The sequence below is a fragment of the Chiloscyllium plagiosum genome, chromosome 3 (assembly GCF_004010195.1).
Source record: "Chiloscyllium plagiosum isolate BGI_BamShark_2017 chromosome 3, ASM401019v2, whole genome shotgun sequence".
Lineage (NCBI taxonomy): Eukaryota > Metazoa > Chordata > Chondrichthyes > Orectolobiformes > Hemiscylliidae > Chiloscyllium > Chiloscyllium plagiosum.
Genome location: NC_057712.1, coordinates 114,539,827 through 114,564,216, shown reverse-complemented (window position 1 = coordinate 114,564,216; position 24,390 = coordinate 114,539,827). Strand labels below are relative to the sequence as shown.

General features: G+C 40.7%; 1 protein-coding gene across 1 annotated transcript in view; it reads right to left on the bottom strand.

The window, feature by feature from the left end:
* The window catches only part of rev3l (REV3 like, DNA directed polymerase zeta catalytic subunit), a 203,894-nt gene that overhangs the window by 148,638 nt on the left and 30,866 nt on the right, over nt 1–24,390 (bottom strand). The window lies entirely within an intron of this gene.

The window sequence follows — 24,390 nt, the reverse complement described above, 5'->3', positions numbered from 1 at the left end:
GCACAATTCCATAACCTCATCCGCTCTGTCAACCGAAAACTGTTACTTTAAAATGTTTGTCTGTTCCCTGCTCAAAATGAACCGTACAGATTGCAGTATTGAGCACATAGTACCGAAATCACCAAACCCCAAGGCACTTATTGCCATGAGACTGACCACCTATATCTTCGCGACAAAATACTCACCTATCTGACCGACAGAAATACCTTTATGCATTTCCTGTATTCAGTAGCTACTGTAATTAACAAGACAAGCTGGAAAGATGAAGACAGACCAAAAATACTGTGCACACCCAATCCTCCTCCTGTTACTAATGGTTCCTGAAGAAGGGCTTATGCCCGAAACGTCGATTCTCCTGTTCCCTGGATGCTGCCTGACCTGCTGCGCTTTTCCAGCAACACATTTCCAGCTAGTGGTTTCTTTATTCAAGCTAAACGCCCGATCGCGTTATTTGCTCGCTCTTCCATCATTCTGATGTAAAGTGTATAAATAGAACTCACCCACTTATGCAATCCCTCATTTGGATGGAAAAAAAAACATTCAGTAGAAGAAGCAAGTCACTGGGTGAAGTGCACTAACAAACCTGAAGGAATCAATGTTAACGTTGATCCACTGTTAGAATGGTGCGTTGAAAGATCAAAGAGACTGGTTGTATTCCTGCTCTCCATCTGTTAGTATACTTGGACAACTGAATGTTTGGTAGCATCCACTGTTTACAAGATTCAGCTCTCGCTGAGTGGGTTGTGCCTTCACTCACAAAAGTACACCCTTAGAACTCCTTTTAGCCTTCAATGGCTATGTGAAAATAAAGCCTACCCATATTTATCCAATGACTGGTACAGATGTTGTGCCTAGTACACACCTTACCACTTTTTAACTCTCCACCATGAAGTATCTGAAGTAGACTGTGAATGGAATGCCCACCAACATGTGAATCAGTACAGAACAAAAAAGTGGAGGAGAAACAAAACTGGACTTACACAACTACTTCCATCAACAAATCTGGTGGTCCAGGTTGCTGGGAGGTCTTATTCCTGGCTGGGGTGTTGAAATGGCCCTAGATCAGATAAGTGACCTTGCGTATAACATCGAAAAACTTGCCAAATCAACTGCCCACTCTTTGAAGCTGGTGAACAAAGACCCGGATGAGGACGGTTCAGAATTGGCTAGTGCTAGATTTCCTCCTGGCTAAAGGAGGAGGCACTTAGTCAGTCATTGGTCCACAATGTAGCGCCTACATTGATGATTTCTCAAAAGACATTTCGGACAACACAGATGTTATCAACAAAACAGGTCAAGCCACAGGGAAGATACCTGCCTCACCATCGCCCATATCATGTGGATGGAGTGTTACTTGATGGTTATGGTCACTGCATGGATGGATCGTGTGGGACGTACTGAGTGTCCTTGGTCTCATCCTAGGGATATACACTATTGCCCGTTATGCACAAAATGGATATTGTTTTTTGCCGAAGCCAAGGAGGAATCTGGTTAATCGACCCTTGTCTAACCCTGTACTGCCATGCCCAAACTTTCATGCTGAAATCCAGTATCTTTCAGACTCTGCTCGTCCAGATCATGACTCGCCAGAGAGAGACTTGACTTACTGAGAATACAAAATTGACTGAGTGGACTAATTATACCTGTATAAAGTAACGTAGTTGTCATGAAATGACAAAAGGAGGGAATGAGAACGTCTGTAGTCTTAAAACTTGTCCTTAAACATTTAGACTAAAATGTAATGTTGAATTATAGAACACATTTGCTGCACACTAAAAAACAGACAGGCAGGGAAGGTAAGGCAATTAGTAACATTTGCCTTAACATCAATGAATCTGTGTAAACAGGACACAGTGATAACATTCACAGCTGTTCCTTTGTGAAATTAATAACAGTGTTTGCTTCTGACCTCTAAACGAAACTCTGTATCAATTAACTTCTTTCCCGAATTATTGTCCTTCACTGTTATCTGTCTAGTTCAGAACAAGCAGTGCTTTTGTAAACTTTTGTATGAAGGTAGCCTATTTGTGATAGTTCAGCAGAGTAACCTGCCAGGGCTCTTGAAGAACGATATCCTACTTTCCTGGGTTATTAGAATCCAGTTGGCCTGGCTTATAGGTATCAGTGTTATGCTGTAACAGTGATGCTATTATTAAATAACGGGGATGACTAAAATTAAACTAAGCTGTCCAGAAGAGGTTTTTATTCCAGACTACCAAAAGTACGATCTCTGGGATGAACCAAGAAAGGCTTACAGGTTGAATTCACAAAGCACTACTAGGAATAAAAAGGAGTTCCATGATTTTGATTCTGCAAATAGCATCATTCTGCTCTTCCTTAAAATCAAATGGTGTGGTGCTCTCGTGCATCACTGCCCTTACCCTTCTAGATAATAATAGAGGTTTGCACTTTTGGAAGGTGCTGTTGGTGGAGCCACATTGTACTACAAGAGGCACTATAGTAATTCAAACAGCACTGCAAATGTTTCAATACAGCAAAGGCTGCAATGGTTTTTACAAATTTAGCAGCTATGCAAGTCTAACTTGCATGTTGTTTCACATGGGTTTCTGATACATTTTGTTAGCCAAGTGTGCTGGAACCAAATTCTTATAGCAACAAGTGTTAAAATTAATGGTAATTTAATCAACACAGAAGTGACAGATTTGTTTCTACCACCTTTAGATTTGTCCTCCAGACCAGAAAATTACAGCCACTAATTAAGCTCCCTTGATACTTATGTACCAATATTTCACACCCAAGAACTTTCAACACACTGGTTTTAGGATCCATAAGAACTTAGTAAAGTATCAGGAACTCTAGTGCCTTTTCATGTCTCAGAGTCAATAAATAAACAAAGTGGGTAGCCACTCAAATGACTCCAAATACAACTAGCTTTTTGAACTTCTGTATTTAATGTGAGCCAACAGAAAGCTGGCTCTAGGCACTTGCTAATTTCTTGTACTTTCTGCCATGACACTGCTTAATTCTCTAGCCTAATTATCTATTATCATAACCTCATGAACATCAGTTAAGGGGAAATTACTAAACTATGTCTTAGCAATGATGAGTTTTTTCCCCCCCTTTATTCTTTCACAGATAATGGTATTACTGGCAAGGCCAGTGTTTGTTACCATTCTCGAATACGTTGAAACGGATTGGTCTGCTTGGCCTTTTCAGAGGGTCATCCCCATAACTGTGGGTCTGAAATCACAAAGGGCACATTCAAGAAAGAATAGCAGATTAATCTCAGAATAAAGAAGTGCCAATTTAAGACAGAGCAGGAGGAATTTCCTTTGTTAGAGGATTGAATGTCTTTGGAGCTCCTTACCACAGAGAGCTATGTGGCAGAGTTCTTGTGCGTATTTAAGGCTGAGATAGGTAGATTCTTGGAGAAGGTGAGGACTGTAGATGCTGGAGAGTCAGAGTCCAGTGGCCTTGGAAATGCACAGCATGTCAGGCAGCATCTGAGGAGCAAGGAAGTCGACATTTCGGGCATAAACCTTTCATCAGGAATAGAATCTTGGCAAGTAAAGGAAAATAGAGGATTACAGGGAAAATGCAGGAAAGTGGATATCAGGAATGTTAAAGGGATCAGCCATGATTCTATTGAATTGCAGAGCAGGCTCATGGATCTCAACTGTTGACACCTATCCCTATTTCTTATGATGTGGCGGCACCAGTGTTGGACTAGGTCAAAAAATCACAAAACACCGGGGGTTACAGTACAACAGGTTTATCAGAAACTACACTCCTTCAGGTGCTAGAGAGACAGGAGACATCAGTATAATGATCAAAAGGGTCATACAACCGATACAAATATATTGAACAAACCTAGGATGGCTGTTAAATCTTTAATCAGTTAGAATCGAGATGCAGGTCTCGATTGATTAATATACAAACCCCAGAATTTCTTTCAAGTCATGCCCTGAGATCAGTATAAAAAAGAGGTGACAGCGGAGGTCAGAGCATGCACTTTAGATATGTGAGACCATATTTAGAATGTCTTAACCTGCAGTCAGGCTGGTTTTATTTCCAAAGTAGGAATTTATAAAATGACACATTGACAGTCTTTCCCCCCCCAACAAAACACAATGTATCTGCAAATACAGGTTCAGCCCATAGATTTTGGGAAAACAAACAAACAAAACAATCTGACACACACTCTCTCTCTTCCCCCCCCACACACCCTTGCCTCCCCCGCCATGAAATTTGACACCGTTTTAAAGATTTAGATTAGAAATTGATTGAGACACAGGAGAAAGCATGAAAATAAGTTAAATGTCGATCACAGGTTAATTGTTGTTATGTAGTGCTTCATACAGTTAGGTTTTTGGCCTTTCACCTTTAACAATTTGGATAAAGGCAGAGGCAAGGTAAAGTTTCCATGGTCTTATTAAACCTTAGAGCTGCATGCTCATGAGACATGATGCCTCAAACAAGGGGAGAGATTGAGAAGGAGAATCTTTCAGTGTAACTCAGCTGGTGCTGGAATTCAACCCATGATGTTGGTTTTACTCTGCATTGCAAGCCAGCCACTGAGCCAATTTAGCTAACTGACCCCATAAAAGGCAGAGAGAAATCCAAATAGATCACATCCATTGGCTCTCCTTGGTCTACCTTGCTCATTGCTTCCACAAAAAGAATTCTTAAATTTGTCAGACACTGCTTCCTCTTGATGAAGCCACACTGACTCAGCCATATTTTCCCAATTACTTTCAAATATTCTGCAATCTCATCCTTAATAAAAGGAACTTAAGATCTTAACAATGACAGAGGAGAGGCTAACCATCCCATAATTTCCCCCCTTCTCTCTCTTCTTAAACAGATCTACAGATTAAATACAGAGTAAAGCTCCCTCCACACTGTCCCATCAAACGCTGTACACCATGAAAAGCAAAGGCCCTCGTACTAAGCCCTACATTTCCAACCAGCATGCCACGTAGAACTTGTCAAAACTTTCGTAAGAACTAATGCAGACAACAAGTGTCCTATCTTGATCAACTCTCACACCACACTCCATCCCCTGTTACTCTCTCAAATGTAATCAAGTTAGGCAGATTTTCCCTTAAATCTATCCGGAGTGACCTTCATAAATCTATGCAGAGTGACTTTGATAAAACTAACTTTCCAAATGATAGTTTGTACCATCCCCTCAAAGTTCTTTCCAATAAAGTTTACACTACTAAACTTAATTTCACTGGCCTGCAATTACATATCTAAGCTCTTCCCTTTTTCAAAGGATGATACAGTGTTAAGAGTTCTCTAGCACTACTGCAACCAGACAGTAGAATGAAGAAGAGAGCTTCCACAATGTTGTCTCGTTTCTGCTTTAAGCAATAGGAGGAGTGGAATGTTTCATTTTTTCCTGGTAAGTGATCCATTTTGGGTGCTGACCCCTTAATATTTCTTCTCTCACTACTATCTGACTCAACCTTCATAAAAGTACATTATCTGCATCACACCTTTGTGAAAGCAAATGCAAAATATTTGTCAAGAACCATGTGGGTGTCATTGATTGGCCAGCACTTACTGCCCATCCCAGGTTGCCCTGGAGATGGAGATGGTGGTGGCGAGCTGCCTTCTTGAACAGACATCCATATGCTGTAGGTTGATCCACAATGCCCTTAGGAAGGAAATTCTGACTCAATGACAGTAAAGAAACCACAATATATTTCCAAGTCAGGACAGTGTGCAGTTTGGAGGGGAACTTGCAGAGGGTGGTGCTCCCAAATAATAAAGTTATAATAGCTGGTGATTGACTGGTACTACCATAGTGTTAAAGGCTTGGATAGTGGAGAATTTGCTAAATGTGTTCAAGAAAATTTTCTCTATCAATATGTAAATATTCCCACCAGAGAAGGAGCAAAACTTTACCTTCTCTTGGGTAATAAGACAGGACAAATGACTGAAGTGTCAGGAGGAGGGTATAGTGATCATAATTCTAGTTTTAAACTAGTTATGGAAAAGAATAAGCCTACCATAAAAATTACATGTTTAAATTGGAGTTAAGTAAATTTAATGGTTTGAGACAAGAACTTTCAAAAATTGATTAGAGCAGACTGTTTGCAGGTAAAGGGATATCTAACAAGTGGGAAGTTTTCGAATTGTAATATTGAGAGTCATTATCTTCCTGTTAGAGTGAAGGGCAAGGCTGGTAGGATTATAGAAAAATGGAAGATAGATAGATATTGAAATTCTAGTCAAGGATAAAAATGACTCCTTAGATATATACAACTGGGTTAGACAATAAGTGCAGGAGTAGGCCATTCTGCCCTTTGAGCCTGCATCACCATTCATTATGATCATGGCTGACCATCCTTAATCAGTATCCTGTTCCTGCCTTATCTCCATAACCCTTGATTCCACTATCCTTGAGAGCTCTATCCAACTCTTTCTTAAATGAATTCAGAGACTGGGCCTCCACTGCCCTCTGGGGCAGAGCATTCCACACAGCCACCACTCTCTGGGTGAAGAAGTTTCTCCTCATCTCTGTCCTAAATGGTCTACCCCGTATTTTTAAGCTGTGTCCTCTGTTTCGGCACTCACCCCGCAGCGGAAACATGTTGCCTGCCGCCAGAGTGTCCAATCCTTTAATAGTCTTCTACATCTCAACCAGATCCCCTCTCAGTCTTCTAAACTCAAGGGTATACAAGCCCAGTCGCTCCAATCTTTCAACATAAGATAGTCCCGCCATTCCAGGAATTGACCTAGTGTACCTGCACTGCATTCCCTCAATAGCCAGGATGTCTCTCCTCAAATTTGGAGATCAGAACTGCACACAGTATTCCAGGTGTGGTCTCACCAGGGCCCTGTACAGCTGCAGAAGAACCTCTTTGCTTCTATACTCAATCCCTCTTGTTATGAAGGCCAGCATGCTATTAGCCTTCTTCACTACCTGCTGTACCTGCATGCTTACCTTCATTGAGTGGTGTACAAGAACACCTAGATATCTCTGTACTGCCCCTTTACCTAACTTGACTCCATTTAGGTAGTAATCTGCCTTCCTGTTCTTGCAACCAAAGTGGATAACCATACATTTATCCACATTAAAGTGCATCTGCCATGCATCTGACCACTCACCTAACCTGTTAGGTCACAGATTGAAATCAAATCGCTTGAAGAGTGTAGGGGCTTTCTTAAGAAGGACATCAGAAAGGCAAAGAGGATTTGAGAGAGCCTTGACAAATAAAGGTTAAGAATAATCCAAAGAGAATCCACAACTACATTAAGAACAAGAGATCAACCAGGGAGAGTAGGAATCCTTAAGGATCAAAGAGGTCATCTTTGTCCTGAACTTCAAGAGATGGAAGAGATAGTAGATGAATATTTCGCTTCAGTTTTTACTATGGAGAAAAATGGAGGCTAGAGAACTCAGCAAAACAAATATTTATGTTTTGAAAACGGCTCATATTACACAGCAGGAAGTGTTGGATGTCTTAGAAAATATATAATAAAAAGTGTATAAATCTCCAGGACCTGATCTAGTGTATCCCAGGACTTTTTGGGGTCCCTTACAGAAAAAGGAATATCATTGAGGAATACAATTGAGGCACCAGATGACTAGAGGGTGCCTAGTGTTGTGCCTCTAAAGGAGGAATGCAAGGAGAAGCCTGGGAACTACAAACCTGCAAGTCTGACTTGTGTAGGTAAGTTGTATGACGGGACTCTAAAAAATTGAATTTATATGCATTTGGAGAGGCAAGGAATGATTGGAGATGGTCAGTATGGCACTGTGCAAGGGAAATAGTGTTTCACAAACTTGATTGAGTTTTGAGGGAGTAACCAACAAGATTGGTGAGGGCAGAATGATAAATGTTGCTTACTTGGACTTCAGTAAAAGTTTTCACAAGGTTCTGCATGTTAGACCGATTTGTATGTAAAGTTAGATCACATGGGATTCAAGGTAAACTTGCTAATTAGATACAAAATTGGCTTAACAGCAGGAGACAGAGTGATGGTCGAGGGCTGTTTTTCAGATTGGAGGCCAGTGATCAGCACGGGATCCACTTTTGTTTGTCATTTACGTAACTGATTTGGATGAGAATATAGAAAGCATAGTTAGCAAGTTTGCAGATGGCACCAAGTTGGTGGTTTAGTGGACAGTGAAGATTATCTAAGAATACAAAGAGGTCTTAATCAATTGAATTAATGCAAGGTATGTTTGTTTTTTTTAAAATCAAAATGCAAAGGAAAAACTTGTATAATTAAAAGTAGGACCTTGGGTTAGTGTTATAGAACAGAGACCTTGGGGTTCCAGTGTATAATGCTTTGAAGTTCGCATCACGGAGATGCAGTGGTTAAGGCGGCATTTAGCACCCTTGCCTTCATTGCGCAATCCTTTGAATATATGTGTTCGACGTCATGTTGAGGTTATACAGTTGGTGAGGCCTCTCCTGGACTAGTGACCAGTTTTGCTATAGAAGGATATTAATAAATTTCTTCTGAACACTCTCCAGCTTTATCAGGATATTGCAAGGAACGGAGAGTTTGACTTACAAGGAGTGGCTGGATAGGGACTGCAACTTTTTTCACTGGAGTATAGGAGGTTGCGGGGTTGAGTTATAGACATTTAGAAAATCATGAAGGATAGAGTCTGAGATGTACAGCATGGAAACAGACCCTTCAGGTCCAACACATCCACACCAACCAGATATCCCAAAGTTAACCAAGTGCCAGTACTTGACCCACATCCCTCTAAACTCTTCCTATTCATGTACCCATCCAGATGCCTTTCAAATGTTGTAGTTGTACCAGCCTCCACCACTTCCTCTGGCAGCTCACTCCATACACTCACCACCCTCTGCAGGAAAAAGTTGACCCTTAGGTCCCTTCTCAATCTTTCCCCTCTCACCCTAAACCTAATGCTCTTTAGTTCTGCCCCCCCCCGCCAATCCCAGGGAAAAGACCTTGCCTATTAACCTTCATGATTTTGTAAACTTCTATAGAAGATCACCCCGCAGCCCCTGATGCTCCAGGGAAAGAAGATGAATAGCTAGTGTCTTTTCCCCAGGGTGAGGAATTTCAAGACTAAGGGGAATTTTTAAAATCTTCCCCCTCTCACCTTAAAAGGACATGAAAGCTTTTCTTTCTCGTTTTTAAAAAAAAAGCCCATCTGTGTGTGAAATGAGCGATGAGAGGAAGGGATGTATATGGGTACAGTTATAATGTTTAAAAGACATTTAGACAGGTACATAAATAAGAAACATTTGGAGGGATGTGGGCCAAGCGTGTGCAGGTAGGACTTAGTTTGGGACTATGGTCAGCAAACACTGGTTGGACCGAAAGGTCTGTTACACATGCTGCTAATGAGCCTCAGTGGTGGAGAGATTGGATGCTTGTGGATGTGGTGCCAAATCAAGCAGGCTCTGTGTCTTGGATGGTGTCAAACTTTGTGTGTCGTAAGTATTCTATCACACTCCTGTCTTGTGTCACGTAGATGGCAATCAGATTTTGGGGAGTCAGGGGTGAGTTATTCGTTGCAGTATTCCTGGCCTCGGATCTGCTCTTTTGGCCACTACATTTATGGAGTGTCCAGTTGAGTTGGCTGTAACATTTTCTCAGTTATCCTTTCTCTCTTATGTATTTATAAATCACTGTTTTCCTGGGTTTAATTTCAGATTTCAAAAACCAAAAAAAAAGGAGATACAAATGTGCATATTCTTGTGCAGCTATTAAGAGACAGTCCAGAGGCTTATATATTTCTCTCTTACTGAGATTCCAAATCTAAAATATGCTTTAATACCTTAAGATAGAGTTGGAAAAAACATATGGAAATGCCATTAAAAAACTTGGACAAGTGGCTACCTTTGTAAGAGTTAAACTGCTACTATAGATAGACATCAGCAGATAATGACAGATTGGCACACAGTTTGAAAACACAGGCTTAAACAGCAGGAAGCTGTAACGACTTTTGGTCAGCAAATAGTAGCAAAACTCAAACCACAAGACAAGGTGTTAAACATGAAGATAAACTTTCCAGTGTAAGTCAAGTCTATACAGTACCTAAAATAGACAATACCTTTTCAACAATGGTAGTTGCAAGGTTCTAAAATAAACTCAAATTCTGTCACAACTTTGAGAGAAGGCTTAAATATAACACCTATACCTCTGACGTATATATTCATTCAGCAAGTTTAGATCAGCAATGGTAAAGAACAAATACACCTAACTCTATTCCTACCTTCTGCTGCCGAAACTCTCATTCACTTCGCCTGGCTAGCATCATTCAGAGTAAACTAGACATTGTCCAGAACACACTTTCTTAAAACTTGCTTACATTCACCCTGTGGCTGCTGACCTATACTGGTTCCTAGCCCCCAATTCTAAAACCCTCAATGTTTGCTTTCAAATGGAGGGGAAAAAAAAGTGCTGCTGTAGTAATATCATTGGACTAGTAATTCAAGTTGTTCAGGCTAATGCATTTGGGGACATGGTTCAAATCCATACAGCAACTAGTGGAAGTTAATTCCAGCTAATAACATTCGGAATTGGAATGGAAAGCGGTGTCTCAGGCCAAGACCAAAACTGTTGTTTATGGTAAAGACGCATTTAGTTCATTAATAATTTTCAGGGAAGGAAAACTTAACTTGCTCATATCTAAAGTCAAAGTAGGATTAACTAACAGCAATGAGGGTGACACTGACCTACTTCCTTGAAATGACCTACAAACCATTCAGCTCAAGGGCAACAGAGGATGCATAACAAATACTGTCCTTGCCATTGTCGTCCACATCTTGCAAATAAATAAAGCAGGAAAAAAAATCCTCGACAGCCTTGTGTTCCATCTCTAATCTCTCTAAAGGCCACAGTGGTTTTGGTTTACAAGGGCTCAAGTTCTGGAATCTTCTTTCTAGACTACATACATCTCTCCCATTCCCTCACGATGCTCCTTTAAATCTGTTGCTTTAATCAAACTTTACATCTTTGATCATCCGTCCTGATACCCGATTTTGTGGTCAGGCGTTTTTATTGATATTTTGTTATGCAATTTATGAAAATTTCATTTTGTTAAATGCATAATTCCAAGCGGTTTATTTACGGTCAGATCTTATTAAAACCGTGTGACAGTAAACCTGCAAATATACATGCCAATGATTCATGTTTAACTTGTAACCTAGTTTAAAAAAAAACTATGGTGCTTCACAAGTGCATTTGACAAAATATGAAATAAGCTGGAAATGTGTTGCTGGAAAAGCGCAGCAGGTCAGGCAGCATCCAGGGAACAGGACACATCGGGTGCAGAGGCCGGCCTGTCTCCCCAATATAGAGGAGGCCACATCGGGTGCAGAGGCCGGCCTGTCTCCCCAATATAGAGGAGGCAAACGCTCCGCAAGTAGCCGGCCTGTCTCCCCAATATAGAGGAGGCCACATCGGGTGCAGAGGCCGGCCTGTCTCCCCAATATAGAGGAGGCCACATCGGGTGCAGAGAAATAAGCCATGTAAGGCTGAATGAGACAGGCATCCAAAAAAAAAAATGATCAAAGTGATGGTTACCAAGGAATAATTTCAAGAGAATGAGAGAGCAGTTTAAAAAGGAGAAAATTCCTGACATAAACCCCTTGGCAACTGAAGACACAATTACCAGTGGTGAAGCAATGAAAATGGGGGACGAACAACAGAATTGCAGGAGTAGAGGAGGCAGTTAAGAGTCCAAGGTCATAACTATGAACACAAGACACTTACCTATGACTACCATCCAGCACAATTACCAGTGGTGAAGCAATGAAAATGGGGGACGAACAACAGAATTGCAGGAGTAGAGGAGGCAGTTAAGAGTCCAAGGTCAGGTCATCTGCTCATTTCTCCCCTTCTCATGCTATTGAACATTCTTCTTCAGGTGTTTATTGGAACCTCTCATTTTTAAAATTTCAATGGGCAATGATTAGGATATATATATATATATATATAGAATATAGAATACATGAGAAGGGGTGATGCTTTCTGAAGGATTGTTCACCTCAAAGCAGTCATTGTCAAATCAGATTCTAGCCCTTCTGTCATTGATACTGAAAATTTGCTGGTTCTACTATTGCCCATGGCTCATAACTATGAACACAAGACACTTACCTATGACTACCATCCAGAGATCTCAAATAACCCTGCTATCCTATTTAAATTTTTGTTCATGTATAGTTATTAGTTTATGCAAATGTATTTTTTCCCTTTTCAGGGCTCAATTTTCAATTTAACCCGGACTGACTGGAGTCTGTCCTACTGTCTGACTGTAAAGGCCATGCTTGAAATCTCTGAATGATATGAATACAATTTATAGCAGTCATGCACAAGAATCAGCCCAATTCAACACTGACTGATAACCTCACTCAAACCACAGGAAACCAAGTAAGAGAAGTGGAAAAATACCACATTAGGTTCAGCAGCCACTTCTGCAGCTGAAGCAGATTATGGTAGGGAAAGTAAAGGGCAGCCCAGGTTCAAGGCCCACATGCTCCAGGGGAGGTGCATAATATCTCTGAATACACTGATTAGAAAATAATAAAATGAAGGCTTCAAGAATCTTTCAGCACTGTGGTGGTGTCCCTACCTTTGAGCCAGGACACCTGGGTTCAAATCCCATCTGCTTGAGCATTGTATAATAAACATCTCTGAACAGGTTGACTAGAACAGCTGTAGCTGATCGGAGAACGAAACATGTAGAGCATTGTCCTCAGAGTGAAAGTGTTACACTTTGCAAATCTCATCTTGACAACCAGAGAATACAAAAAAGTGCAGACTCAAGTAGGAACCACATGAAATAATGTTCCCTAAATAAGCTCATAACTGTATAGTAATGGAATATTGCAGAGGTAATGAAGTATTTTGCAAATGATAAATCCCCAATTAATGCAGTTCCATTTGCCACAGTAATCACCATGTAACACTAAGCATCCACAGTGATGTTAAAATAACCCCAAAAGAAAGGCAAAAAGCAGATTAATGACAAGATTGACAAAAATTCAACTGTCCTTTTGCCAAAATGACAGTACAGTGGTGACCCCGGAATCCGAACGCCCTATTATTCGAACAACGTGGAATCTGAACAATTATTTCAAGAACACATTTTCAGAATCCAAACACCACGTACCATTCAGGTTGCACATTGTTTGTTCAGTTCGTCCCGGGAAGTAGTCATGAAAGCATCTCATGCGTCCATCTCTAGTTTGCCTCGTGTTTTCACCTTGATTTGTGCTTTTTTTTTTTTACAATTATCATCCTTGTGCATTCACCATGGCACCCAAGAAGAGCAGTGAAGCAAATAAGTACATTCACCATTAGCACTCCTCACTAAGGTAAATGAAGTTATTTTCATGTTAGTACATTTATTATTACTTGATATTTAGGTAATTTACTCATCTTATTTTATCTTAAATCATTTGTATTTGCAGTTAAAAGTGTCTTGAAAATGTGATTTTTTGAGGTCCAGAAATGGATTAATTCACTTCCCATTATTTCTAATGGGGAAAATAGTTTCGGAATCAGAACTTTTCGCAGTTCGAACAGCCTCCTGGAACAAATTAAAGTCGGATTCCGAGGCACCACTGTAGTTACTTCCCCAGACGTTGCAAGATGAACAGTCACTGGACTCAATGTTCGCTCTGTTTCTCTCTCCATAGATGCTGCCAGACCTGCTAAGTTTAGCCAACAATTTCTGTTTTTGTTACTGCTCTAACAAATTAAGCTTTAAAAATTGAATCATCGCCCCTTTGTACGGGATCATTTCTCGAAGATCGATCTGCACCAAAGTCCTATAGTGATCAAATGAGTGCCCAGACTACAGAGTTACCAAATTCTCAAGGGCTCATACACCAAATAAAGTTTAGCCTTGAGGGTGAAGCTCAAATCATTAAACTCTGAACTCTAGGACATGGGAATGAAAAGTTAAGGAAAGTAGAACAACAAAGTACTGAATACCACATAATACTGCTGATCCACAAATATAGGTGTGAGATAAATAAACCAACAGGTATATTTTTGCAGATCATTGCAAAAGGATGTGATGATGGAGTTAGTTAAGTATATGAATTTGACTGCAAAATGTTAAGAGTCTAGGATTAGTACAGCATGGAAACAGACACTTCGGTTCAACTCATCCATGCCGACCAGATATCCTAACTTAATCTAGTCCCATTTGCCAGCACTTGGCCCACATCCCTCCAAACCTTTCCTATTCATATACCCATCCAGATGCCTTTTAAATGCTGCAATTGTACCAGCCTCCACTACTTCCTCTGGTAGCTCATTCCATATATGCACCACCCCTTGCATGAAAAAGTTGCCACGTCATGTCCCTTTTAAACCTTTGTTCTCTCACCCTAAACCTATGCCCCTAGTTCTAGACTCCCCCACCCCAGCGAAAATACTTTGTCTATTTATCCTATCCATGACCCTCATGATTTTATAAACCTCTATAAAAGGTCACCTCTCAGCTCTAGACTCTTCAGCATCTCCTTTAGCTTAAATCCTCCAATCCTGGCAATATGTTTGTAAATTCTTTCTGAACCTTTTCAAGTTTCACAACATCCTTCCGATAGGAAGGAGACCAGAATTTCAGGCAATATTCCAACAGTGGCTTAACCAACGTCCTGTACAGCCTCAACATGACCTCCCAACTCCTATACTCAATGCTCTGACCAATAAAGGAAAGCATACCAAATGCCTTCTTTACTATCCTATCTACCTGCGACTCTACGTTCAAGAAGCTATGCACCTGCATTCCAAGGTCTTTGCTCAGCAACACTCCCCACGACCTTACCATTAAGTGTACAAGTTCTGCTAAGATTTGCTTTCCCCAAGATGCAGCACCTCACATTTTCCTAAATGAAAGTCCATCTGCCACTCCTCAGCCAAATGATCCATTTGATCAAGATCCCGCTGTACAGAGGTAACCTTCTTCACTGTCCACTATACCTCCACTTCTGGAGTTAGCTGTAAACTTACTAACTATACCTCCTATGTTCACATCCAAATCATTTATGTAAATGACAAAAGAATAGTGGACCCAGCACCAATCCTTGTGACACTCCACTGGTCACAGGCCTCCAGTCTGAAAAACAACCCTCCGACTTCGACCTTCGAGCCAGTTCTGTATCCAAATGGCTAGTTCTCCCTGTATTCCACATGAGCTAACCAGTCTCCCATGGAGAACCTTGTTGAACATCTTACTGAAGTCCATAAGCCTGTCCCCCCACCCTCATCAATCCTCTCTTTTTTACTTCTTCAAAATACTCAATCAAGTTTGTGAGACATGATTTCCCATGAGTTTTGTGCAACTTTATACGAAATAACTCTTTGGTTTTGGGAACAAAACTGAGATGTCTAACTGATCTATTATGGCTATGTTTATGGAGAAAGAGATAGTAGAGATACAAGAACTACATGATAAATCTTAACTACCAGGACAAACATATCAATGTGTCCCAAGAACAAACACATTATGTCAAAACAAATAGTAAACAGGTGTTTTAGTGGATAGCACTGGTCAACTAATGGTTACCCTTAATCACAGATCAATAATAATTTATTGCTTAGTGAAAAGTGTAACATCAGGCAATGCTTGAATCTTATTTTCACATACCCACCAACCCCCAAAATTGAAAGTTAAGATAGCTTGATTTTCACAATAATTGAAATTTTGATTCTGAAAACAAAAGGATAATTTGTGCAGCTTTGGTTACTATGCTGAAGTTCAATTATATTTTGATTCACCTGTACACTAATCTCCAATTTGCACTTGGTTTTCCTCCAGATTTTAAATACTCATCAAGCTATCAGCAGTGGCAGAACTGAAAAACAAGTTCTTCAGAAAAGATCAGAAATTCAAGTCGCATAAACAAATTTTGTTTAAAAAGTCTGAACGATTCCCATGTCTTTGGGAGGTGAAGAATGGATATCCTGGCTCGAAATAATGTCACTGATACAGGATTGTGCTGCAGTTTTGGTTTGAGGGGGGATTGCAATATTTCATGTCAGGTTTGGATTAAAGTTCCGTGGTCCCATTTGTACTCAAATATGGCTGCTGTTCACTGTAAGCAACATGGGGTAACAGCAGAGAAAGACCAGAGAAGTTAGAAATTAGCTTGATGGGAAGTTGTGTAGGAAGTTCAGTTCAATAGAGAAAAAAAAACACATTCTTGTAAGAGATGGTGCTTGTACCAAGATGAACCTTGCAGGGTGGACCATTCTTGGCATGTGACTAAACTGCACATATTCATCCCTTTTATCAATATTCTTTACAAGCCATGGCCTGAACTTGCATCAGGGAGTCAAGAGTCCAGAGAGGCAAATATACGCAGTTGGCAATGTATGGTGACAGTTAGCCTCTGGGGCAGGATTAAATTATCTATCCATGCATGCACGATCAAATGGCCATTTGTGTGGGAATTAGAACAGATACGTGGTAAGTATTCAAATCTATACACAGTGTCAATATAAAAAAAGGGAAAAGGACGAGTTTTTCACAACTTGCCTGAATTGCTATACACCGATGCAACAGGTCACATTAGTGAACGTATTAGGATTTGGTAAATTGATATGGTTAGTGGGAGTTACAGCAGATTCGGTAGAGGGTATTATGTACTTCAAGAGAAAATTGAGCCAAAAAGAACAGGCTTTTGTTAAAGTAAAGATTAAACCAATAAAAAGTATACTTATGCAGGAAATAAACTTGTTTGGGTCAAAAATTAAACAAAGATAAGCAACGTGATTCACCAAGGTACAACAACTTGTGGCAGCAATACAAAAGGTCTCAAAATTGCCTCTTCATAGCCTTTCCTAAAACTGAGTTTGTGCAGGTAATTCACTAAGTTTAAGGATATAGCAGCTCCTATATATTCCTATCTATGGTGAAACCCTGGTAAAGACAGCATGCTAGCGCAGAGGTACAGAACAATAGTTTTCAACTAATGTGTCACTGCACACAGTGCTCTGGTACACTGCAACTGCCCTGTGACCAGCAGTGTGCTGCAAGGATCAGTGCTGGGTCCACTGCTTTGTATCATTCCTGGAAATGATTTGAATGTGAATATACGGAGGTATGGTTAGTAGGTTGGCAGGTGAAACCAAAATTGCGGACAGTGTGAAAGATTATCTCAGAGTACAATGGGTCCTTGATCAGATGGGCCAATGACCTAAAGAGTGGCAGATGGAGTTGAATTTAGATAAACATGCATTGTTACTTTTTGGTATGGCAAACCACAGCAGGACTTATACAGTTAATGGTAGGGCCTTGCAGAGTTTTGTCAAACAAAGAGACCTAGGGGTGCAGGTTCATAGTTCCTTGAAAGTGGAGTCACAAGTAGACAGGGTGATGAAGACAATATTCGGCTTGTGATGTCCTATTTTGCGGCAACATGACATTAAAAATGGAGGCCAGGATTGTGGCGAGGATTGGAGGGTTTGAATTAGGAGGGGCTGAACAAGCTGGAGCTTTTTCCCCTAGAGTGGAGGCTGAGGGGTGAACTTACAGCTTTATAAAATCATGAGGGGCATGGATAGGGCGAATAGCCAAGTTCTTTTGTCAAGGATAGCAGAGTCCAAAACTAGAGGGCATAGGTTTAAGGTGAGAAGGGAAAGATTTACAAAGAGACCTGATGGGCAACTTTTTCATGTAAGAGGGTGGCGAGTTTATGGAACAAGCTACCAGAGGTGGAGGAGGCGGCAACATTTAAAAAAGACATTTTGATGGATACAGAGGGATGTGGGCCAAATACTGACAAATGGGACTAGATTAATTTAGAACATTTAGTTGGTGCAGACTAAGAATGTGTATAAAAGGTATGAGCAGGTTGAGAAAGCGTTAGGTTTTGGGTTGTATGAGACAAAGGCTCAGCTAGCATGACTTGGATCAGATAAGAACTTGCAATAAAAAGGTGCTGGAGGCAAGGATAGTGGTTTAACAAGGTGAAAATGCTTTCATTATGTAAAGCCATTTGTCAAGATGAAGAAGCATTCATTATGTAAAGTCAGTTAATCAGGTGAAAAGCATTAGTTATGTGAAGCCAGTTAATAGGGTTAAGAACATTCATTGTATAATGCCAGATGGCTTAATCTCTACTACTGACACTCTCCGATTGTAACAGTCAGCCAATCAATATGAATGTTGTCTTATCTGGATGCTGCTCCCTGTAAGTGGCTACATAATTCATTAAGAATCTGCTGTTCAAGAGAAGACCAAGGACTCATGTCCCTGTGCACATGGGCAATCGTTCTCTCTCTCCCCAGGGCCCAGAATAATAAAATAGAACCATTCTGTCTCTGGGCACTTGCTTCAACTGATGCTGGAAAAGGATGACAGGACAAGTTGGACTGAAGAGTCCTACAGTACAGAAACAAACCCGATGAGTAGGAGAGAGGTGTACCTAGAATGTTTGGCAAGTAACACCATTTGACCTAAGCAACAAAACCATGTCTATACTCATGAACTCCGCCAGAGCCTCAGTATCTATTATTAAAGGCAGCATCTGCTGACATTTGTCACCACACATGCATAGGAAATGGGAAAACTGTCAGCTTTGTGCCTGCTTACACATGCACAACGCCAATCATTAGTCATGAGCATGCACAATGATCAGTATAACAGTGCAAGCATTGTAAAAGAGGTGCACAACTATCGAACTAGCCTGCTAGCCTGCATGAACATGTTTCCATCGCCATGCCCACAAACCCAAGTTTCCCACTACCCAGTAAATTGCAATTTGCTTCATGCTTTGCTTGGATCAATTGCTCAAAAATCATTTCAAAATGAGTCTGTGCTTGCAGTCAAGGATGATATATTTTTGCCACTCGATTTTAAACATTAGTGCTTTTGATTTTTCTTTAGCTTCTTGTATGCTCTATGTTGCAAACTTCTCTAGTAAGGATATTAAAATGTGTAAATGTACCATTTATGAGCAAACAATTCATTAGAATAAAGTGGAAACGCCATGGAATGGTTTGCCTCATTTGAAGTGTGCCTTGATACTGAGAAAGTTGGAAACCAGTAGTTTATAGAAATCCCACAAGGGATCAGGGCTCTACAAGGTTGGTTCTGGGTTTGTTTGTGGGAGCTTTTCAAAGTCTGACCCAGCTCCCACAAACAAACCTGGAACTCAACCTTATATAGCCCTGATCCCTCATGAGATTTACTATAAAAGTCGGAGCACCAGATTCTCTGCATGATATGCAATGCAAAAAAAAAGTGGACAGAAAATGTATTAAAGCAGGAAGATTCTCACACACGCTCACCCAGTGTTAAAATTAGAAAACAACATCCATCACAATGGCACAGGTGGGTGGTTGGTACAAAGTCAATAGCAGCTTTATAGAGAAATCTAGTCAGTCAGTTTCAAAACTCCCCACTGTAGCCCCACAACCCTACAAAAGTTTACTACCTTCAACTACCTCTAAGTACTTTTTGAAATTCAGCATTTCCTCTTGAAAGCAGGTACCTTTTAGTCATTATCACATGCTGTGCAAAAAATAAAGTCTTCCTCATATCACCACCCACTCCAACCACCACTTCCCATCTCTTGCCCAATAACAAATTTGTGCCCCTTTGCCTGGGTATCAGCTGTGGGAACATCTTTTCTTTGGTTTACCTTATCTAAAGCAGTCAAACTTGTACATATCTACAAATCTCCCCTTCATTTCTTTCCACTAAAACGTCTTCAAGTGAAATTCCTACTCAAAATTATTTTGGAAAATCTCCTCTGCGTCTTGTCGAGGTCCTTGATCCTTATCCTACAGTGACAACTGAATGCACTTTTCTAGCTATGGCTCAAATTAGAAAATATAAAATGTTTGGCACACTTTGCCAGCTTTAGCACACAATCTTCCCTTTTCAAGGTACCCAAGATTTCACATGACTTTGCTCATCACTCTCAATGTGCATGAACCCTTAGATCCGTCCATTCCTGCACAGTTGTTAGAACTGTGCCATATATCAACCAGTTACAACTTACTGTTTCTGGACCTCAAACTGCTATTGACCATCCTATTCCACAATCCTCAAGATTGGCAACTATCCTTTTAATGTTGCCAAATTTTCTCTTACAATCCACAGACAATATTCACTGAATTCCCCTCACTAACTTTCTCATATTTCATCAAAACATGAATTAGATTAGTCAAGCACAAACTACCTTTTATGAAATAGTGCTAGATCTGCTTAATGAGCTAAGTTTCTCCAGGGAAAAATATCAACAGACAATTGGGATTATTGTTACTAAAGCCTTACCTAACACAGAAGTGAGAGTCATTAGCCTCAAGTTGCCGGGACAGCCTTTAAATCCTTTTGTGAACAAGGGCGTTAACATTTCCTCTCTCCATTCCTCTGTCACAGGTAGTAAGATTATAGGAAACCCGGTTATCTCCAATTTAGTGACCTAGGACCCAAGTTGTTGGACAAAATGACCTTTCCATAAAACACAGCCAGCCTTTTCAGCATCTCCTGCCTGCCAATTTATTCCACACTTTTCATTTCTATTAATATTGTTTCAATATTTACTAAAGAAGGGGATGCTGACAAAGTTCTTGCCTTGCCCTGCACTAAAGCAGATAGATATCACTGACTGTAGCGAATGGGACACACTTGACCTCTTATTACCCATGATTTTCTAAAACTGTTTTGAATCTTGTCCCAAAGAACACTAAAAAATAACCGTTTAATACTGAAACTCTGCAAGATCAGTTGCCCTCCAGCAAAACAAGTGTCCCTCCTATTCCTGATCACATAGGCAGAGGGTACTTGCTCATCAGCTTATGCCATGATCTCCTGGGAGCCGAGAACAACAACAAGCTAAATGTTGAAACAGGAGACAAGACCAGACCATCTCCTTCCTAGTTGTGCACCAATGAGTACACCAATAGCTTACTCTATTGGGCAGATCCAGTGTCTGTTTAATAATTGTTCAATACCTCCAGATATTGAGTACCCCGGGTTAGAAACCCCTATCGGAGAAACAACTCATGATAAATGTATATTACAATGTTAAAGGAAAATTGAAGGAAATACTGCATTCAAGATTACATCTGCAACCCAAAAAAGTTCATTAATGTTACTTGTAGTATTTTCTCAAACTTTTGGGTACCTTTATAAAATGGGGAGGCACTATCACAATCTACTGCTGAAGATGGTACCAAAGAAATTATCTTTATTTTAATCAAACACTGCTCAAAAAAATGTTGCAAGTATTACCGGCGTATGATTTTTTCCCTAGAAAACCATTCTTGGGCCAAGGCTTGTGAATACATAAACAAAGTTTGATTGTTGTGCCAAAAGGAGAAAGAAACAGTGACGCAAGCTTTTAAAATGCAAAATTCTGGCTTACTGTTCTATTAAACAAACTGGTTGTGAAAGTATTTGTATTCATTCCCCAAAGCCAAAAATTATTGTCCTTTTCCAATTGGTTGATGTGGTGGTGGGACTTTAAACTCAACTGTTGAAGCAGTTTGACTGCTGACTCCAAAAGCCTGACATCTACAAAGCACAAGTCATGAATGGGATGGAATAATCCCTACTTGCCCGGATAGATACAGATCCAACAACACTCTAGAAACTCAACACCACCCAAAACAAAGGAGCCACTTGATTGGCACCACATTCAAAGATCACCCCATCCACCAATGACAGTTAGCAGCAGTGTTTACCACCCACTAGATGCACCGCAGAAATTCAGCAAAATTCCTAATCAGGGCCCCCCATCCCAAGTTCATGATCACTTCCATCAAGGAGGACCGGGGCAGAAAATACATAGAAAGACCACCACCTGTAAGTTCCCAAAAGCCACTCACCACCCTGACTTGGAAATCTATTGCCATCCCTTCAGTCATTGGGTCAAAATCCTGGAATGTCTTCCCAAACAGGATTGTGGGTCTACCTGCAGTACATGCACTGCAGCAGTACAAAGCAGATCACCAACATCTTTGAGGGCAACTAGGTGTGGGCAATAAATGCCAGACGAGCCAGTGACACCCACCCATGCCATTCATGGTAAATCTGCTGACATTTTAATGATGTAACCAGGTCGAGTGGGTAAGGGGCAGCCAGTGGATATGGTTTATTTGGATTTTCAGGCTTTGCATTCTGATCTCTTATTTGGGATCATATTTAAAGTTAAAGCTAACGGGATTGGAGGTCATGCACCAAAATGGAATTAAAACTGTAACTAGGAGTCATAGCTCCAAGTTTGCAGATGACACAAAAGCTAAGTGGGATATGTTGCAAGAAGGATGCAGAGAAGTTCCAGTGTAATTTGAATAACTTAAATAAGCGGTAGATTACCTGAATGGTGACAGATTGGTAAAAAGGGTAAGGTGCAATGAGTCCAGACTGTCAGATCACTGACACCCTATATGCAGGTGCAGCAGGCATTGAAGGCAGCAAATGATAAGTTGGTCTTCATAGCAAGAAGGTTTGAGCAAAAAAAGAGTAAGGGCACAACTGTTCAGCACAGCCACTCTTTCCTCTACTAACACTCAATAGCAGCAGTATTTATCACAGCAGAATTAGTGTGTGCAGTCTGTCTCGTTGTTCTGGCTATTCAGGGATTAGAATGAAGGTTTATCAGACTGATTCCAGTAATGGTGGGCTGGATGTAAAAAGTGACTGGCCTGGTGAGGACTACATTCACTAGAGTTTAGCAACAGTAGGGGCAAAGGGATCTAAACAGGCTTAGACAGGGCAAAAGGAAGGAAGGATGTCTTGACGACGGGGGAGTTCGGAACCGGGGTCACAATCTAAGGATAGAGGTCACAGTCCAAGGGTAGAGGTTGGTCTTTTAGGAATGGAGATGAAGAGAAATTCAGAGAATGGTGAACCTGTTGAATTCTCTTCCTCAGAAAACTGGTGAGGCCAAAACACTGAAGATATTTAAGATAGTCCTAAGGGCTATACCTGGATCTAAAGCGATATCAGTAACCTCTTTCTGCTTTTCTACCCATGTGGATGATCAGCCATGATTGCACTGAATGGTGAAGTCGGCTCATAGGGCCAATTGGCCTACTTCTGCTTCTACATTCTTTGTTCCTACGTTTCACATAAATTTGAAATAAAAACTGATTTAACTGAATGGTTAATGGGTCATTTGAAGTGACGGAGTCAACCATTTTAGTTTGGAGACTGGAGTCAAGAATCATGAAGGGCTTTTGCCAGAAACGTCGATTGTCCTACTCCTTGGATGCTGCCTGACTTGCTGTGCTTTTCCAGCATCACACTCCGGACTCTGATCTCCAGCATCTGCAGTTCTCACTTTCTCACAAATTTTTACATTGTCAGGTAGATATTAGTGTTGCAGCTACACTGGAATAGCCTGGCTGTGGGTGCAACAGGTTCTAGATTGGATTTCATTAATTGTCACATGTATCAAGTGAAAAAATATAGGTTTTGCATGCTCAGATAAATCCTACCTTACATAAAAGCACAAGGTAACAGAACAGAATTCAGAATACCGGTGTTACAGATACAGAGAAAGACCAAAGAATGAAGTCTGTTCACAAGTTTGATAACAGCGAGGAAGAAGCTGTTCGTACACCTGTTGGTACATGTTTTCAAATTTTTGTTACTTCTGCCCAATGGAGCAGGGCATAAATGGAGTGGGAAGGGTCTTCGATTTTGTTGGCTGCTTTCCCAAGGCAGCGGGAAGGATAGACTAAGTCAGAAGGCTGGTTATTGTGATGAATTTAGCTACATTCACGACTCTAATTTCTTGCAGTCTTGGGCAGAGCCGTTGCTGCATCACGCTGTGCTACAGTGGATAGGATGTTTTCTATGTTGCATCTATAAAAATTGGTAACAGTCATTGTGGACATGTTGAATTTCCTTAGCCTTTTAGAGGAAGCAGAGGCATTAGTGTGCTTTCTTTACTGCACATCAGCAAAGATGAGCCAAGACAGATGATTGTTGGTGATGTGCTCCTGGGACTAAGTACTCGAACACCTCCATCTCAATACCATTAATACAGACAAGGGTGTGTCCCCACCACTCTTCCTGAAGTTGATGACTGGCTCCTTCGTTTTGCTGATATTAAAATAGGGAGAGATTGTCATCTTTGCACCACGTCATTAAGCTCTCATTCTTTCTCTCTCGGCTGTATTCTGTCTTGTCATTGTTTGACATCCAAACCATTGTCATCAACAAACTTATAAATGGAGTTAGAACTAAATTTGGCCAGTGTACAAAAGGGAATATAGCAAAGGCAGAGTACGCAAACTTGTGTGGCACCATTGTTGAGGACTATCGTGGGAGATTCAAGATGGTGGCAACCCAGCAAGTCTGAGTCTGTAGTGCTCTGCCTAAGACTCAGGCAAAGTGGGGCAGCCGCCTTCACCTCACCCTTTAAATCATTTAAGATAGCTTTTGCTTAGTGTAGTCAGTCATTTTACATCAAACTTTGATAGTCATTTTAGAAACACCACCAA